The following is a 20,971-nucleotide window of genomic DNA, read 5'->3' on the forward strand; positions in this document are numbered from 1 at the left end:
AGAGATTTCAAATCCTAATCCATTGATACTTTCCTTCCTATCCTTCCAAGTCTAGAAGAACTGCATTGAGACAATCTCATCATGCTTTCCCATACCCTCCATATACAACAAGAGGTTGAATTCATGCAAGTATACCATCTACATCTCACTTATATGGATACCTTTTTCCATGCCCATTGGTTCAATGCAATCAGTAACACTGAAGTCTTTACTAAGCTCAACCACCAATTCTTCAAATGGCATACCCTTGTTGCAAGTATGGTAGTTACCGAACATAAAATGAAAATACTTAATGATAAATATAAAAAGGCTTTACATACTCATCATAACTCTAAAAAGTTTCCCAATAAATGAAACTCCACCCTCCACAACATGTGTGAGTGATCTCTTTCCATGCATATATAACTGACGTGATAAGTGCAAGAATTCTACAACTTGTCATTTTGATTATTAGCTCATTCTCTATATCTCACTAAATCTTCTACATCCTTTTTTAGCAGTAATCAATACTCACAATAGTCAAAACACTAATGAATATCCTCATACAGTCTTTCCAAACAAGCCCTTTATGAATCGCCTTGTCCTCACACCCACACAAAAAAAAAGGAAGCATGTCATCTGTTCTGATTATTCATGTGGCATTATTGAAAGTATGCTCCCTTTCCATCACCACTTGGGCTAATGATGGCAATAATTTGACGTCCTGGACAATTCCACTAATCTCAGGACACAATGACCAAATTTGGTCATCTCATCTGTCACACCATTTGTTTCCCTATATATGTGTGCCAAATGGATCTTATGCTACTTTTCTGTCAACCTTCACATTTCATTGATTAGGATTTTAATCAACCAGTTTCTCTAACCCTCACCCTTAACAACTTTAATGATAAGCATGGAATCCCCCTCAATGGCCAACTTTTTGATTCCCTGGGTTCTCGCAATTCTCAACCCCCACAGGAGTACTGGGGCTTCACCTTAATTGTTAGAGCCTCCTCCATAGTTTCTAGAATAAGCAGCCACCATATTTCCCATGCTATTATAGAGGAAACCTCCTGCTATGATGCTCCCCATCATGGCCAAGGCCTCAAAGTTTAGTTTAAACCAAGAGAAGGGGGGTGGATGCTACACCATCTTCTTCCTAGCCAAGACTTTAGAATTATCAAATTGTGCCATGATTGAGTCAACATTCTATGCAGAGGCCCATTTCATATCTAGACTACTTGGGGGTTCAGAAGGGGGAGGGGGGTTCCCTGATAATATGTCAAGCCACTGCCAAACTAGTAGTAGCTTATTCGGTAATGCCCCACTTAGGAACCCAAAAGAAATAAACCTAATATGTTACAAAGTTTTCTAAACTTTTTTTTTAAAGTTTAAATAACATCAAATTAACAATAATGTGGAAGCAATATATACATACACATCAAGAATATGTAATCAAATTACAAATATAATTTTAATTCCTTAAGTTTTCCTTCATGTTTTTTATTAAGAAATACATTTTTTATAGGGATCCTAAAACCCAAATGTTTTTACAAAACAACTAGCAACATAATATTAAATAAATTCTAGACCCAATACTTCTACCTACATAAGGCCAAAACAAAAGACAGGCCAACAGCTAAACAACAAAAGCCAACAAAAAAACTGACAAAAGGACAGGATAGGAAATAAAACCCTTACTATTCAGTCTTCCTATTAGTTTCCTACATAGTTTCATCTACTTCATTAGCACTCTGGATATCCACAGTTGCACACTCTTGGTTTATATTAGTAGCACATTCCACCAGGCTCTTGATTACTCTCATTTCCCCCTCACTCTACCTAAATTCCTCATTGGCCCTTTCATCCTTTTCCCCACCAATTCCCACATTTCTCAAAGATTCTCCCAAGTTGTTGATGTTCTCTTTAAGAATGTTCAAAGTGGGAATCACCTAATTAGAAATATTCTAGTTTGATATCACCATCCTTGGTACCCTTTTCTCAACCTTAGAAATATGATCCTCTTGGTTGGCTATAGAACCCTGGTCGTTGTTCTTCTTTTGGCCTTCCTCCTGTCCCCTTTTCTCCTTGAGCTCTTCAATCTCATGGAACATCCACTTAATTGAGCAGAATTTGTCAATCATACTATTTTTGGCATTATTAAGTAGGTTGAGCCCAATCTTCCCTGCATTGTTCGAATTGCTACCAAAGTTGAATCTATGGGTTCCTCAAAATGAAGTTTTCCCTCCTTGTCTTCGAGAACTTAAGGATTCATTGTCTATCTGATAATCCCCATCTTCGTTGTTTTGGTATTGAAGTTTCTTCATGCCTTCCTCCTTTCTTTTGTTACCTCCTCACCACTGTCTTCCACCAAAATCTCTTGTATCTTCTTCTAGGGTGAAGAGAGGGAAGGGGAGGCACTAGGAATCTCTGGTATCTCATCGCTTCTCCTTTCTAGAGGCATATCCTCCTTAGCCTTCCTCTTCTTGGGATTCCTAGGTAGAATAGTGATATCCTCCTCCATCTTCTCATCCTCTGACTCCATTTCCTCCTCATCATCATTATACTCCTCTCTCTATTCCACAAGATTAGGTGTTAATCCTCTAGGGCTCTTTCTACATGGAAAAATATTGGTAGAGGGAGAAATCCACCCCAAGGCTTCTTACCTATTAAGGAAGTATTATCCTTTTCCTCTGAGCTATAACTTTGGATATCATCAGAGTAAAAAAAAATTGAGCTCATGGTATTCTCTAAAGCTTCCTCAATGTGGCTTAAGGGTTTGCCCCTAGTTTGGGTCTTGAGATATTCATAGACTAGAAGGAGCAAACCCTCAATATTCTTGCTCAAAGAAATAAACAGATAGAAAGGAAAATAAATTTGTATACCATGTCTAAAATTATTTAGCAAAACAAAGTGGTGCATTCTGACTCTATCAAATCTAGTATCTAGGGTAATGAATTCAATGACAGCCCTTAATACATACCTCCATAGCTTTTTTATTGAATCCATTTCATAGTAAGTCTTGACCTTCAATAACTTCTTCCTCTCTTTTGCATTCTTTGCAAAATCTTTCATTGCATTTGCCAACATTTTCTTGTCCTTGTAAAAATTTACCCCCTCCTGAGGAATCTCTGTGACAATAGCAATTGTTTCCATGTTCATCTGATGGTGAACAGTCTTTGTAGGGAAATAAGAGCATCCCAAAAATTCATCATCTGAGATCAGTATGCACATCCTGTATAGAAAAGTTTCTTGTACAACTTCTAATCAGCAAATACAAGTGCATACTACTATGCCATAAAAGTGGAAACAGACATAGTTGATTTCCCACAATTAAAACATTAAAGGAAAGTGATTGCAATTTATCAATCTAAACAAAATTCAGCAGCATTATGACATACAGATTATTACTCTATAATCATAGAACTAGAAGAATGAGACATAATAGAGAACATAGATATACGTGGGGAAAACCTTTCGAGGTAAAGAACCCCACCCTCCAAACCTTCAAGCTAATGTATTATTCAGTAACAAGTTACAATACATTTTCAGCCTTCACATGAAGATTTACATCTTGCTCCATTCTAGAGAAAATCTCACAACATAACCCTGTGCAAATATCTTCTCATCTCTCACTCTCACACTATTGCATTACAACATGCAATACCCATTTTATGAACATCTTAAGACCCAACAAAATGCCCACAATGGAGTTAGGCATTTTTCATGGCTCAACCACCAAGAAGCATGCACAATGCCACATGTACATCCAATACCAAGAAAAGGGCATCCATCTCTTGAATAGGCAATGACAGCTTGTCATAGAATCCGCCAAAAATAGCGGTCACAAGAGAAGTGTAAGGGAATCTGTCATACCAACCTATTTTTGGCATATTCTCTTACACACACCAACCACTCATTCTTAGGCACCCAAATAGGCCTCATGTCATAAGATGCTCTTACACCTGTCATAGCTCATTCCTTAAATAGCTCTTACGCATCATAGGAATTCATCATAACCATTTCAGCCATGATCTCCTTCACACACTTCAAGATGCCGATATATGTAAGTGATCAACATGCCAACTAGACATGTACACTCACATTTACATATTATTTGCAAAAATACATTTTACAAAACAAATAATAATAAGAATAGGAATTATACAAGGTTGAGACACCTTATTCCTAACATTCTCCCACTTGTTGAACACCTTGTAAGAGCAACAGGAACATAATAGGAATTAACCGCTATAGGCCAAAAAGGCCCATAGACTCCGAACACCATCTGAACTTCTCAGTGCCCACTAGTTTCGTTAATGCATCTGCAACATTCTTCATAGTATCTTCCTTCTCCAAATTTACCTTTCCATCTTCCACCATATCTCTCACAAAGTGAAACTGCACATCAATGTGCTTTGTTCTGGCATGGAAAGTTGGATTCTTCGCAAGGCAAATAGCACTCTGACTATCACACCAAATAGTAATCTATTCTACATCGACACCAACATCAGAACACAATCTCTTAAGCCAAATGGCATCCTTACAAGCATGAGAACTGATGAAACTATATCATCACAGCCATCCATGAAACAACATAAATCATAACATATGCTCTCGTGCTCCAACTAGACACCCGTCCAAATAACACAAGCATAAGATCCATGCAATAACAAAGGCTTCACACACTGCCACCACTCCACTGTGCTCATGAGCTACACAGAAGCATCAAAAATATCAACTTCTTAGCCCAAAAAAACTGTGAAGTCATCCTCCAGAAAACAAGATAAAACATCAGTCAGAACAACAACCAAACTGATTTGTCCAATCCAACTAATAAACCCACGAGATTGAAAATAGCATCCACAGTAAATGCTAACTCATCCAATCACCCATACCTCAAAGGTATCGAACACCATAAAACTCATACCAGCAACATAACCAACCCATAAACTACAACCTCAAGCTCTATGTGCAAACTAGTCAATGAAGACCAAACACATACAAGAACTCCCACTGCATGGATAATGTCGAATCTGAAAAATCAAAAGCATACTAAGTCTACTGATAACAACACAAGGAAAATGAAACCATGTAGTACCAAGAACCATCCACAAAGATATGCAAATCTTGTAGCAAAATCACTGCAAGAAACATCTCTCTCATCCAATCTCCACAAATCTCCTATGTTCTCCACATCCAACAAAGACAAGAGATAAAGGAGCCAACTTGTCATCACCCAAAAACAATGAAGTACAAGTGATAACAATTGACCACAAAAGAGTGACCACATAGCTCCAAAAAATCTCAAAAAACAATGTTATGTGAACCCAAACATCCAAGAAGATAACCAAGACCAAAGAAAGAAACTGCAAACCATAAGCATGTAGCATGTCCTTCTACAAACACTTCTAAATGTCAACTGTGCCAAGTATGATCTCCTTCACAACCCCAAGAGAAAAATCACAACAACATCCCTACAGCTCAAGATCCACAAATATGAAAGAAAAGATAAAGCACCTGAAAGTAACATTGGGCAATACCTCTCAAGTGATAAACTGCCAAGTAGACCAAGAGCAGGGAATGAGAAAGCTCCTCCAAGATGTGCAAGTCACCCTATGACTTATCAAAGAACAATCTCCTCATTGGTCTCTATTGAACTCACATCCAACGCAAGTGTAGGCTCCTCGGACTTTCTGCTGAAATCTCATCAAGAGTATACATCTCAACAACATGTCTCTCATCTCAAGAGAACTCTAGCCTCACCTAAGTCTCCAAGTATCCACAAGCACCTGTAATCAATCACTCCGTGCAAAACTCCACTACAACATTGTATTTTCATGAAGTATCAGGCAAATGATCAAAGTACTTAATACCAAGAAACTAAAACAAGATCAATGTCAAAGCTCCAACCATGGAATCAGGAACATAATCATGACATCATGATCTAAACCATCTCCTCCAAAGAGATAACATGCTTCATGTGATCATATCAAATAACTATATCGTGTCACAACTCTAAACTAGTAATACAAAGAGAACCATGACATGAAAGCCACCATGATAACATATCAAATAAAAGCATAAATGACATCATTACCAAGGACCCCTTGAATTCTAAAGATGTCAACATCTCCAATCGCATGAAGATACCATCTCCAACTAGTGAACCAACAAATATGAAAGACCCTTCTGCAGCAACAAGATCTAAGGCATCCTCCAACATCTGCAACACTAAAGAAGATCATCCAACACCATATGATGGAAAAAATACAGTCACTGCTAAAGCTCCCACTGATGTGTGATACCAAGCTCTCCAAGCATATGACACGGCATCCTCCAAATCTAAAAATCATCCAGGTTCACACATCACACTGGGTGAAACCAAGATCTCCACACTAAGGAAAATCACCATGCTTTAGGACTCCATAACTGACTATCCAAGTACTCAAATATCATCCATCCTCTCATATCAAAGAAACCACACAAATGCACAAGTGACCACAAACAAGGTCAGCTAACAAGTCTGCACCAACATTGAATCAAATATGGTGGATATAGACAGTCCACATCCAAGTTATCCCACTGCAATTAAATGGGCGGCCTACCCACCTGACTACATAACTTGTAGATCCAATCATTGCAACATGCAAACCCACTTTCACATTAGTGACATATACAAATGAGATCAAAGAGAATAATCATGTAAACAAAATGACTCAAACACCAGATCAAGCACAAATCTGATTTGCCAAATATGTCCACATCAAGCACCATAGTCTAGGAACCCAACAAAGCATCACCACAGAAATGCTGAGTGACTAATCACATACCAACATCTCTATGTAGAGAAAGAAAAACACCTCTTCTCACCATGCACAAAGAATGCATGCATGTAGAACTACAACCATCTCATCTGGTACCACTCTAAAGGAACAAGAGTCCAGAAAATAGCTCTTCAGTAGATCTACAAAAAACCACAAGCTTTTTATTTCAGCATGTAAAACTTGCAAAAATATTGTGTTTAAGAGCACCCATGCACATCCACACCCACTTCTCATCTGGAAGACTCAAAGTTTGAATAAAATACAAAACAACTGAACCCAGAATAATGGATTATCATAGAGGAACATCACCATAGATTTTTTTATTATAGGAAAATCTATAAACCCCTTCAATCCAACGAACAAGAATCCAAGCCATGCATGTATAAACATCCAAGAGGAAAAAATTGTACTGGAACTTCAGGCCCACTTGTAGACCAATCCCACAACCACTACTAGTACATGCATCTAAGAGACAGAGACTATCTAGAAGCTTCCAGATCATCCAATGATAAACTCCATAGTCTCAATGCATTCCAGGTAACAAGAGAGACACCTTCAAATACCCATGCATCAAGAGTTATTATGTTGTCAACCAAGAGCTCTAGATCAATGTCATTTCAACATGACCAACTCTATTTTCTCAGTCTTCACCATCCTTCAAGAAATGTTTCTTGTCTCTTGAAAGAATAAATCAACTGCAAGACTTCCACTCATCAAAGGATTAATTATCAGTTAATTTCTTCAAAACAAACTTCTTCAAGCTCTGCAAGCTAAGAAATCTTAATAGAAGAAATACCCAGAACCAAAAAACTCTGTGAATCCTCCCATGCAAACAACATGCAATTCACAAAAAATGGGCTCTAATACCAATTGAAGGGAAATGAGGGCATCCCAGAAATTACCATTTGAGATCAATATGCACATCTTGTATACAAAAGTTTCTTGTACAACTTCTAATTAGCAAATACAAGTGCATACTACTATGCCATAAAAGCGGAAATAGACATAGTTGATTTCCCACAATTAAAACCTTAAAGGAAAGTGATTGCAATTTACCGATCTAAACAAAATTCAGCAGCATTACGACATACAGATTATTACTCTATAATCATAGAACTAGAAGAATGAGACATAATAGAGAACACAGATATACGTGGGGAAAACCTTTCCAGGTAAAAAACCCCACCCTCCAAACCTTCAAGCTAATGTATTATTCAGTAACAAGTTACAATACAGTTTCAACCTTCACATGAAGATTTATATCTTGCTCCATTCTAGATAAAATCTGGTAGCATAACCCTATGCAAATATCTTCTCATCTCTCACTCTCACACTATTGCATTACAACATGCTATACCCATTTTATGAACATCTTAAGACCCAACAAAATGCCCACAATGGAGTTAGGCATTTTTCATGGTTCAACCACCAAGAAGCATGCACAATGCCACATGTACATCCAATACCAAGAAAAGGGTGTCCATCCCTTGAATAGGCAATGACAGCTTGTCATAGAATCCACCAAAAATAGCGGTCACAAGAGAAGTGTAAGGGAATCCGTCATACCAACCTATTTTTGGAATATTCTCTTACACACACCAACCACTCATTCTTAGACGCCCAAATAGGCCTCATGTCATAAGATGCTCTTACACCTGTCATAGTTCATTCCTTAAATAGCTCTTACACATCATAGGAATTTGTCATAACCATTTCAGCCATGATCTCCTTCACACACTTCAAGATGCTGACATATGTAAGTGATCAACATGCCAACTAGACATGTACACTCACATTTACATATTATTTGCAAAAATACATTTTACAAAACAAATAATAATAAGAATAGGAATTATACAAGGTTGAGACACCTTATTCCTAACAGTCTTTCTAGCTATTCACCATGAGCTTAGTAATCTCTTTGTCAAATACATGGATTTTTTCAAAGTATCTTGCAATTTCACCCTTCTCCAGTTTGTTCTAGACCTTTGTTCTTTTTCTCCATTTTTCCATCTCCCTAGTTAGCTCCTTCCTACTCCTCTCCCCAACCATTTTGATCTCCTATGAAGAAACCCTACACCAGTACTCCAGCCCTTCACAATCTTCTTCTTTCTATGTTTTTTGATTTACAAATCTTTTCTACCTCTAAAATTTTTAATGGAAGATAAAAGTGAGACCCAAAAAACGTGCCAGAAGTACATGAAATGATGAAATCTCATAACCTTCACTTGATTCTCATTAAAACATTGTCTTTCATGTTGTCTTGCATATCTTTCCATTATTAACTCTAGAATACCTTCGTACTCCCCTAGATTCATTCCAGAATTAGAATATCTTTTATAGCCACCGAAAAGTTATCTCTGCTATGCCACATCATCATCATATTTTTGGTCACCACCTCATTTGCAAACTAGCCCGCAACAGAATGTGTCTCTCTATACACATGGCTGACGTGGACCCTTTCAAATTTTCCCAAATCAGCATGAATCTACTCCACCATGTTAGCAATGGTCCAAGAAGGATGGGAGTATCCATTTAAATAATTTATTATATTTAAAGAATCTCCCTCTAACCAAAGGTTCTTAATGCCAATAGCAAGAGCCAGCTTGAAAACATGAAAAGCCACACTGGCCTCCATGTAGTGGCTCATCCGAGTCACTATAGGATTGGAAAAGGCTGCTACACCAATCCCATGACAATTTCTAATTATTCTCCCACAACCAGTTGGGCTAGGGTTCCCTTTGGCTGTACCATTGAAGTTGTCTTTATGCCATTCTTCTAGGGGAAGAAGCCACTTAGCCTCCTATCTTTTCACCTCCCTATCCTTCTTCTTTTCCATACTATTTCCTCCTTCAATACTTCCCCCCTTTCTAATAGAAATTTTTTTTCTCATAGAACTATCAATTTTATCTGCGAGAACAAATGCAGGAGCTTCCCTTTCTCTAAAGATATGATTATTTCTCTCTTTCCATATTCCCCAGTAGAAATATGGAAGAGTCCAAGAGAAAATCATCTGTGTCTTCATGCCTTTATGCAAACAATTCCATTGACCAAATAAATTCTAGATGTTGTCTAATTTACACCAACTGACCTCATAGCGCTTGATCATAAGTTCCCAAACCTCCTAGGAATAGGGACAATGAATAAACATGTGATTAACTATCTCCAAATCATGCTTACATAGATTGCACCTAGTAGGAATGTACTAACCTCTCTTAGCAAGGTTTCCTTCATGTTGAGTCACATTTAAGAAAGTTTGTTGAATAAGTTCAAGTCCCAATTACAATGCCCATAATCATAAAATGAATAAATACTTACATAGTCATATAAGAAAATGCATAAGTACAACTAATAATATGAAAATACATCTAATGAATAAGAAACCTTTGCATTTTATCAATTATGATTTTAATCAACTAGTTTCTCTAACCCTTACCCTTAACAACATTAATGATATGCATGGAATCCCCCTCAATGGCCAACTTATTGATTCCCCAGGCTCTCACAATTCTCAACCCCCACAAGAGCACTAGGACGTCACCTTCATTGTTAGAGCCTCCTCCATAGTTTCCAGAATAGGCAGCCACCATATTTCCCATGTTGTTATAGAGGACACCTCCTACTACGATAATTCCTATCATGGCCAACCCATCAAAGTTTAGTTTAAACCAAGATAAGGGGGGTCGGTGCCACACTGTCTTCTTCCTACCCAAGACTTTAGAATTATCAAATTGTGCCATGATTGGGTCAACATTCTACGCCAAGGCCCATTTCATATCTAGACTACTTCGGGTTTTGAATGGGGCCTAGTTGGGGGTGCAGGGTGGGCTTTCTATGCATTATCCCACTATATTCTTTTATAAGCCTGATAATATGCTAGGCCACTGCCAAACTGGGAGTGGCTTATTCTGTAAGGTGCCACTCAGGAACCCAAAAGAAATAAACCTAATATGTTACAATGTTTTTTGAACTATATTTTTTTAAAAGTTTAAACAACATTAAAGTAAAAATAATGTGGAAGCAATATATACATACGCATCAAGAACATGTAATCAAATTATAAATATAGTTTCAGTTCCTTAAGGCTTCCTTCACATTGATTCACATTTAAGAAAGTTTTATTAATAAGTTTAAGTCTGAATTACAATGTCCATAATCATAAAATGAATAAACACTTACAAAGTCATATAAGAAAATGCATAAGTACAACTAATAATATGAAAGAACATCTAATGAATAAAATCCACTGGTCATGTCACAAGGTATGTAAAAATAGATACAAGTACATCAATATACAATACAATATCCTATAGGATCTCAAAACACATGATACATAGATATATCAAATGAATTGAAGTCTTCAAATAAGAGGATGAATGATAACGGTACCACTATATCAAGGAGCATCCAAAAACTAACAATGTAAGGGGGACCCAAATGGTAATAATACACTACCTCCTGACTGTGCGGTCGCCTAATTAGGCTCCCACTCCCACCATGCATGAGAGACAACGTATGATGCACACAGATAATCAATTCATAAAATAATCCTAGCAAGGAATCATGATAGCCAAAACTACCTCAAGGGTAACACAAACTACTCAAGAAGAAGAGAAAATAAAAATCAAAAGGATACTCATTCCAATACCAACACCACATACCAAGTCAACATACAAATACCAAGACCAAAAATATACAACCACCTCAAAATTAATGTCAAGTGTCACAAGCACAATGACCAACAGATAATAATTGTCATCAATAAAAGTAAACTAACAATCACTAACTCCAACAATAAAAACACCACTAATGAATAACTCACCATTCATTAATAAAAGTCATTTGTCAACAATAAATGGCATCCAATCAATGATTAACAACTAACAATAAATGCACAATCAAAAGTAATATCCAATGAGTACACCACTAGAGGCAAATATAAAAAGAAAAATCCATGAAGAAGACTCAGGCTACATATTATGGAGTGTCATCACATGAGCCAACTTTAAGGTTACCATAGTAGTCTCTCAAGACCCTGGCCCCCTAGTGACTTTATGTGGGACTAGAATACCCTCTTATGAAGACAAGGAAACTAGTCACACATCTTAAATGAATAAACTAAATAAATCCCTATACATAGTTGATTGATGGCTCCCGCTCACACTTGCGTTCTTGCCCAAGGGAATTTTCAAATAGTGTCTTCTATCGTGGATGCTCTTGTGGTTGTTGTTGTGTCAATTATGGAGGGTACAGTGGGGGGGTCTTGCATCTCCCTCTCCTTTGTCTATTTTCTTTGGGTCTGGTGCAACTACTTCTCCTATGGTGAAGACTACTTATGAAGGATTTTCCTTAGGGGATTTTGTTGTGTCTGGGGCTAAGGGGGTCATGATCTATTGGTCTTGCCTTTTACATGGATGTTGCTACTTTTGAGGTGGACCTTCATAGATCTATCCCTTATATTGGTTGTTCTTTAGGATCTATAAAGCAACATGAGGTTACTCCTATGAGTGTGACTAAACCCATTCAGGTTTTGTTAGATTCTAATACAGTTGATGAGGTTTTCAAAACTGCAGAGATTTTCTCCTCCCATGCTCCTATTTTTTGATTTAGGGGTTTTTGGCCCTCCCTTCCTACCCTTCATTATTGGATTGCCAAGTTTTGGAGGCCACTTTTATCTGCACATATTCAGATTTACCCTATTGCTAAGGGCTTTTTTATTGTCAAATTTGAAAATGTTGAAGATAGGAGGACTATCTTGTGTGATTACAGCTTCTCTTGGGAAGAATGTTTCCCTCTAATGGCCAAACATTAGCATAAGGATATTGACCCACTTACAAAATTTTTCAATAAGATCCCTGTTTGAGTTAGGCTTTCGAATCTTCCCATGCATCTCTAGTTGGATTCTGTTTTGGAATCTGTTGGGGGGCCTCTTGGGGATTTTAAGATTATGGATACAATAACCTTTGATGTTCTTTATTTGATGTTTGCGTGCATTCTAGTTGTGATTGTTGTCTCTAAGGGTCTCCTTGAGAAGATTTGCTTAGGTTCTCCATGGGGTATTTGGACTCAAATTCTGTATTATGAGGGTCTTCCCTTCCGATGTAGGAAATGTCACATGACTAGTCATGTGGTCACTCGATGTTCTTCTGATAAGGCAAGATCAAAGAAAATGCCTTCCTAGTGGGTGGGTGTTTCTAATAAGCATTACACTATTATTAAATCTTTATCTATTTGGGAGAAAGTTGATGAGGGGTCTCTTGCTTCTGATGGTTTTGGGGATATTGCTCCTGATTATTTGGATCAGCCTCTTTTGGAGGAGGCTCTTGCTTCCCAAACTATTGGTCTTTTTGTCCTGAATGCTGGCCCTTTTTTATCTGTTATCTCTGGACCTATAGTACATAATGTTTTGGATTTGGGTTTACCCAAATTGCCCTATCCTAGGGAGAGTGTTTTGTTTGATGATGCTTCTTCTCTAGTCGGCCTTGTGGATTCTTTAGTTTTTTTAGGGGATTGGTTGAATAATGTGGCTAAGGCAGAGGATGGATGGATAGCGGTAAAAGTAGAGAAATCTAAGTACTCCATCCCTCTTCTAGATAAGAATTTGCAGTCCTACAAGGGAGGTTCTATATCTAAATCTAAATCTTAAGCTCCCTTCTTGAGGATTGATGTCTGTTGTGGTGGAAATTTGTTGGTTTTTCCCTATCTTTGTTTGGTGACTCACACTGTTGTATTTGAGCCTTATATTGTTATATCTTTAGATTTGATGTACAAGATTTTGGGTCCTTTCAAAACCCATTTTTACCTAATCATAACTTGGCATGCCTCTCAAAGTATCATCTCCATCTCATCCTTTGTCTATACAAGCACTAAAGGCATGGATGAGGAGAAATCTCTAACTTATCTTTTTAATACATCTCAAGGAAAAGGGCTAGGCAAGATATTTTAATTACTATATTATTACTTGTTACATAACTTACAATAAATTACCCTGGCAGCCACTCCCATAGACATGCACCTAGAGTACCTTCTCAAAACTCATAAACCACAATACTGTTCCATACCACAAAAAGCAATATTGATCGAATTTGCTTCCTTAATAGTGAACCCAAAAAAATATCATTGGTTCTTAGAACCCAATTTTTCATAAATGTTCAATAACATAAAGCTCATAAAACATATATCTCAATTCAAATAACAAATTTCATCATAAAATCTAGTCAAATAATCATAAAAGAAATCTTTAAAAATTCCTCTAATGCACATCCTAACTTGGCCATCTAAACAACCCACAAAGAAAAACTATCTAGAAAATAAACATCACAAGACTATAAATAGAATACTAGAAAACAAATAGTTTTTAGCCACATGACTTAATTCCACCAATTTCTTTTGTTTAGTTCGGGTCATAAGGATGTGTTTAGAAATAAAGTAAGAATATACATGTTAATATAAATTGTTATGCTAATATACTTATTTAAAACAATAAATATTTAAATATCCAATCCTTTTGTGCATATAAAATATCATGCAATATTATCATGTTATTAATTAAAATAATCTTAAATCACAAATGATTTAATTAATAACATAAATGTATGTTATTAGATTAAATATTAATATCAATTTCATTTTCTAAAGTATTTCTATTTAAGTCTAATATTAATATTTACTTTTCCTTTAATTCATAATGAAACTAGAGATAAAATTATAAATTTAATTGCTATACTATTTCCTCCTCAAAAGCTCTACTATTCTATGGGTGATTGGTTACCTCCCTTATTACTTGATTGATAGATTCATAGTCGAGGCCTGCTCCTAAGCTGGCCGGCCGGGCAACGACAAGAAGAAGGTCTTTCTATGCTTTCATTTAATCCCGAGTAATACCATATGAAAGCAAGGAGATATACCATGATGCTTGTTGCTCGAACAAAGATAGATTACCCTACTAGTTGAACTATTATTTGCATACATCAATTCATTATCAAAGACATAAGCATGCCCGCTACTACATAATTTCTCTCATAAAGTCAAATAGTTATTAACTAAATGATTACAAAGTGAACTCCACCACAACTTCTCTTAAAATATAATAAAATTATACATAAATATCTATTAATTTCCGTATTGCATTAATAATTATAAAATCATTTATATGCAACTAAGAGTTTAATTAGACTTAAATAACCACTAATACTAACATTCACTTTAACTAAAGGAATACTATTTATTTAATTTTAGAAATTAATAAATTATAATTTTTTTTTAAATAAATAAATTTGAAATTTATATTATATTTTTTGTAAAATAAATATAGACATGCAATTAGTATTTTCGCATGTCTTTTATATCTCAAATCATGCACCTATACTATACTTGATTTTCTATTTTTAGCATATTTATTTTCACATGCATATAACCATACTATACGTAGCTTTCTATTTTCAATATATTTGTTTTCACAAACATGTAACCATACTATACTTACCTTTCTTTTTTTACCATATGTTTTTTCACATGCATGTAACTATACTATACTTAGCTTTCTATTTTTAGCATATTTGTCTTCACTTGCATGTAACCTTACTATACTTAGCTTTCTATTTTTAAGATATTTTTTTTCACATGCATGTAACCATACTAGACATAGCTTCTATTTTTAGCATATTTATTTTCACATGCATGCATAAGTTTAGTTACAACATGTTGTCCTCTTAATTAATCTTTTTTTTTCCAATAAATTTTGCAATTAAATTAATATTTTTATATTAATCATCGAGAGTTCAAAAAATATCAAAGTACATCAAAGATTCAAGGCCAAACAATGAGTCCAAAAGATCACACAACAGTCAAAATCTCATGTTAAGCATCACAAAGTTACAAAAGGAGGAGTAGCTAAGATAGAACATCATCTTGGTTTTCTAGCCAAATCATTCACCCTTGTGATCCTTCCATCCAAACCACCTTCTTCCTGTCCAAATACTGAGCATACATATCTAGCCTATCATAAGAGGGAGTACTAGTGCGTCTAATTTCTTCTAATAGGCTATCCAGGGCTTTGTCAAAAGCATTTTTGTCTTCTATGATTCTGGCCCATTCAGATCCATGCTTCATCTCATATATAAACATCTCTGGATGCATGCCCATCCTTAAGAAATCTCATTAGCTTATCACGTTCCAGATTCATAATACATCAAACCTGTGAGGCAATCTTAAAACAGGTGAGTTTTCTGTAAAACCTAGTAAGACTTCTATCATTGCCTTGAAATTTGGCTTCATTTCTAAATTTCCAAATGAACCAAAGGATGAAAGATGAAAGAATATGCCAAAAAAGGTTAGTGTCTTTTTTTAATCCCTATTGATAACTAGTAATAATTTCAATGGTATAAACATGTTTAGTTATAGATAATCCAAACATTAACCAAATTTCTTTAGCAAACATACACTCAAAAAATATATGTCTCATTGTTTCAAGAACCCTACATATAAAACAGATATCAAAACTAGTAAGGTGATTTCTAACAAGAAGTTTATCAAGAAGGAGCTACCATTTAAAACATTTAACTTTAGGAGGAATAGAAGACTTCCATAAATTTTCAAAGGCTTTTTTCCATTCAGTGGAGCTGAGATTACAATACCAAATCTTATTAATATGATTGGCCATAGAAGCATCAGAATTAAGGAACTTATAGATATCCTTGCTTTGATTTTAGCAAGAAATGATTCATCTCTCCATTTAAAGGATAAATAAAGATGAGAGTCCACATCAGTACTTCTAGGAAGATTTAAGGAGGCACAAGCATTTTTAATTAAATTATAGGTCATGATTTGAGAAATTGGAAGATCAAACCTTCTAGCCAAACTATTCCAACTTATAAGAGTATTATGCTCCATGATCTCCATATTACATTTAATTCCCTTAGAGTTCCAAGATCTAGCAGAGCAACCTTTAGTGAGAGCAAGAGGCTTATCAGAGTTGGTGAGATTCCACCAAATAGAATGCTCCCCATGGATGGAATACTGGTAATCAAAAGTGGTGTTATCAATGAAACCTCAAACAATCTCCCAAGCCTTCCAAATGGATCTAAAGACCCAGGTCCCTTGAACAAAAACAACAAACCTGCCAATCACCAGGTCACAAAAGGGAAGACCTTTTGACGACTTGGCTTTTTTAGGAACACCACACAGGATGTTATTTTTGATAATGACTTTTCAAGGCTCGTTACCTTCAAAGTCCTAGAAGATCCATTTGGAGGCAAGTGAAATACTTTGAAGCCTAAGGTCCTTAAGACGAAGGCCACCAACTTTTTATCCGGATGAAACCAATTCCACTTCACCATGTGAGCTTTTCTTTTGCCTTTACCATCTAACCAAAGGAAATTACGAATAGCTTTTTGAATATCAAAAATCTGATAATTACTAAACATCCAGGTAGAAGAGTGATAAATGTTATAGGAAGATAATATTTTTTGACAAATTTGAATCCTTCTAGCAAGGGAGAGTGCTTTATGATTCCACTTATTAAGTTTACAAATAATCTTATCTTTGACCCATCCCCACTTATCCTTGAGTGAAGGGGATATAGAAAAGGGAATGCCTAGATCTTTGACAATTTTATGAGGTCCACCCCAACTATAACCAAACTGGCCTAACCAGTTAGGAGGAGTATCTTTACAGCTGAGAATAATTGATTCAGAACTAGAGATATGGGCCCCTGAGGCTTTCCCAAAGAGCTCAAGCTTTTGATTAAGATACTGAATATTATTCTATGAAAACTTCAAGAAAAGGAAGGTATCATCAACAAACTGAATGTTTAAAAGTTCAGAATTTTTAGGAAAGCTAATCTCCTAAACTTGCAGAGAGAGGAAATCATCATGAAGGAGGTAGAAAAGAGCATCAGAAGCAATAAAAAATAGAGCAAGAGCAAGAGGGAATCCTTGTCTAATGGAGCGAGAAAGTAGAATGGGTTCAGAAAGAGTACCATTAATCTCAATAAGAGTTGAAGCATTAGCAAGAACTTTAACATAGCTACAAAAATTAGGAGGTAAACTAAAAGCTCTAAGCATTTTGATAACAAAATCCCACTCAACTCTATCATAAACCTTCTCAAAATCAATGAGCAGCATAGTAGAGTCTTGATTAGAGGTATTAGCCAATTCCATAGCTTCCCAACTAGTAATAAGATTCTCCAAAATGTATTTGCCCTTAATGAATCCAGTTTGGGTTGGGCAAATAAATTTAAGAAGAACTTTTTCAAGTTTGGTAGCCAAGACTTTAGCAAGAATCTTGTAGGAAACATTAAGTAGGGTAATAGGCCACCAATTCTTGATAAGGGCCTTGTCACCAGACTTGGGAATGAGCTTAATGATGCCAATGTTAACAGAAGGCCCAAAGGATCCCCTTTCAAAGACTTCAGAATATAGATTATAAAGGTCCTGGGTGATCCAATCAATGTTGGAATTATAGAATTCACTAGGGAGCCCATCAGGGCCTAGAGCTTTATCATCCTTGAGCTTATGAATAACATCAGCAATCTCCTGGGGAGAGACCATATTCTGAAGCTGAATAGAATCCTCCTCATAAATCTTGATGGGAACGAGGTTCATACAACGGTCTCTAATAGCAATTGAGTTGGTAGAATCCTCAAATGAGAAGAGATTAGAATAAAAATCCTGAAAAGAATTACTAATATGATGAAGAGAGAGAAGTTATCTATCCTCAACAAAAATCCTATCGATTTTTTTTTTCAACTATTTATGATTTAAGAATTTTTTTAAAAAAAAATTTGATCCTTTATCCCCAAATTGAAGCCATCTATTTCGAGCCCTTGTAGAAGCTCCTTTAATTTTAGTTTGTTGATGTTTTCTAAGCTTATTTCTAGCAAGAGAGATTTTCTTAGCCAAGAAAGAGGAAGCACATTGGGCTTGCATACAAGCTTCCAGGGAGAGAAGATGTTCAGAAAGAGAGTTTTCCACTCTTCGATAATCCTTAGCCATCTTCTAGCCAAAAGTCTGGAATTTTTTCCCTAGGAATCAATGTTAATATTCCATCTAGTTATATTCGAAATGTGCTTATTATTCAGATTCAAAAGTCTAACCATCTTAATGGCAATCAGGACATCTTGGTCATTGAGTAGACAGGAGTTCAGAATAAATTTCTTAGACTAAAGGGATGATAGAGGGATGGCATTATGCAAATTAATAGTAGAAGATATAAGGGAATGGTTAGAGAGAGTGGAAGGATGAAGAACAATAGTAGAAGTAGAAGGCGAGGAAGCAAAAGAAAAGAAATCAAGGTTGGCATAAAATCTATCAAGTCTAGAAAAGATACGGTTGTCACCTTATTGGAAGTTGCACCAAGTAAATTTTAAACTAGAGTTATCACAAGTATGATCATAAAATGGGTCAAAGAGATTAAAATGATGTTTAAACCTATCGCAGAAAAACTTCTCCAAACCTTTCCATTCAAAAGGAGCTTCTCTAGATTTATCAAGCTCATATTCAATCATATTGAAGTCCCCCAAAGGATCTAGGGGATGTTGGGTAAGGACATCAAGGTATGTGTAGGATCATGGTGTGCCAAAAAGTGGAAATGTGAAAAAAGTAGAGTTTGAAGACGTCTAAAAGCACTTCAAAATTCGCTCTGACTTTTTTTCACCTATCCAAGTACCAAACCTAGAGGGTAAGGCTGAGCCTTATCAGATATCCAATTTGAGATCGAATATCTGATTTGAGATCGGATATCCGATGATTAGCGAAATAATATTATAACAATATAATTATTAAAATTATTATACTATAATATAATATTATTATTATTATAATTATTATTATACTATAATATATTATTATTATTTTATAATCATATAATATTATACTACAATAATAATATTATATTATAATAATATAATATAATATTTAATATTATAATATATAGTAATGTAATATAATATATATAATATAATATAATACATTATAATAATATAATATAATAATAATATTATATTATAATATATAGTAATGTAATATAATATATATAAAATATAATTTAAAAAATATTAAATATAATATAATATAATATAAAATATAATATATTATATATAAAATAATAAAAATGTAAGATATTATATGTTAGCATTTATATATAATATTACATATTGGATATCTGATATTGAAACAGATATCCGATATAATATCGGATATCTGATACCTGCGCACAACATAAAATAAAAAACACAGACTCACGGGCCCATTATTATGTTATTTGGGGCCATTTTTTAGCAAGGTCGATCAAATATATGATCGAATATCAGATATCAGATATTAAGGCATGGTTTTCTTTTTCCAACTCATTTTAACTTAAATTCAATAGATTTTAGGATGATTTTATTTGTTTTAGTTGAATCTAGGGTTTTTTTGAAAAAAAAAGGTTGAAATTAGGGTTTTTTTAAAAATATATATTACATTTTGCAATTCAATAGGAATGACTGATTAGAATGATGACACTAAGGCAGGGAATAATATTTCTCATAACCCCCCACCAAAGGATCCAGTACCCCCACAAAATTGTCCACCAAATGATCCTCTACCCCCTCAAAACCCTCCTCGTATTGAGGATTTGATAAATGAAAATCTCACCGAGTTGAGAAGTTTGCATAGAACATATAATAATGTACCCGCATTGGCTCCTATTTTATCCATGTTAAACACCATAGTGGATAACATTGAAACCCTTACAAACCAACAAAATGTCGCTCTTCATTGGCATGATGAAATGCATGAAATGTTTGATGATGGTTTGGATTATGATGAGGTTGCGGCCCTTAACATAAGCAAAGACAATTTGGCTAGCCTTTTTGTGAACCCAAAAATAGGTTTACCATTTGACCCAAAAAAAATCCAAACTATTGATTAAATGGTGCACAAATGACGCCATACATGCAAACTTTTGGGATTTTTGGTGGATGGTCTTTGTATCCCTCAACATTGCAATTTAGACATACCATTTTATTTCCTTAGAAAATTATATGTAGAATTTGTGTTGAAACTTAAAGTGAACTATTGGAGCATGAAGCCCAACATGGGTGTAGGACTAGGAACTCCTCAGGATAGAACTTCTTCCCAACAAAAAAAAGTTGGCACTTTTGTCTCCCCCATTGATATCTC

The sequence above is a fragment of the Cupressus sempervirens genome, chromosome 8, assembly GCF_028749045.1.
Source record: "Cupressus sempervirens isolate cs-2001-9-10 chromosome 8, ASM2874904v1, whole genome shotgun sequence".
In the NCBI taxonomy this organism is placed as follows: domain Eukaryota; kingdom Viridiplantae; phylum Streptophyta; class Pinopsida; order Cupressales; family Cupressaceae; genus Cupressus; species Cupressus sempervirens.